Raw genomic sequence first — 663 nt, 5'->3', positions numbered from 1 at the left:
ATGTTATAGGGACTACTAAACAGACATTTAGAAGTTGATTTTAAAATGCATTTAAAATTAGTATTTAAGTATTTAAAATTAAAAAATAAAATAAAGCTATGTAAGTACTTGCATTTTTACAACACTATAAGTGTGTCCCATCAGGTAATGAAAAGTTCGACACGCTCATGTTCATGCTCACTTGAACACTTGGGCCAAATACAGGAAATACGTCATATAAGTAGTCAAGTGGTCAAGTACAAAGACCGCAAGTGTGGGTATTTGGAAAAGGCATGAGTCTCGTCGTGCTGGGAGACGGCTATGGCATATGGCAAGCTGTTTTGACTTTTATTCATTCTCAGGATATGAATTCTTGATATCAACAATTCAATTTTTACTAGTTAAAATGTTAATTCTTGATATCAGGAATTGGATTTCTACTAGTAACAATTGCAATTTTTGATATCAACAATTCAGTTTTCACTAGTAAATATGTTTATACAAGAATTCATTGTCACTAGTTGAAATGTTAATTCTTGATATCTGTAATTATATTTCAACATGTTACATTTGTTATTTTTGATATCTGAAAATGTATTTCTGATATCAACAATTGGGAGAGTAATTTCTGATATCTAAAATTACTTTTGTTACTAGTAACAATCACATTCATGATATCAGAAA

Source organism: Sinocyclocheilus grahami, unplaced genomic scaffold, assembly GCF_001515645.1.
Source record: "Sinocyclocheilus grahami isolate Dianchi unplaced genomic scaffold, SAMN03320097.WGS_v1.1 scaffold24.1, whole genome shotgun sequence".
Lineage (NCBI taxonomy): Eukaryota > Metazoa > Chordata > Actinopteri > Cypriniformes > Cyprinidae > Sinocyclocheilus > Sinocyclocheilus grahami.
The sequence above is the reverse complement of the archived record's forward strand: the minus strand, read 5'-3'. Positions refer to the sequence as shown.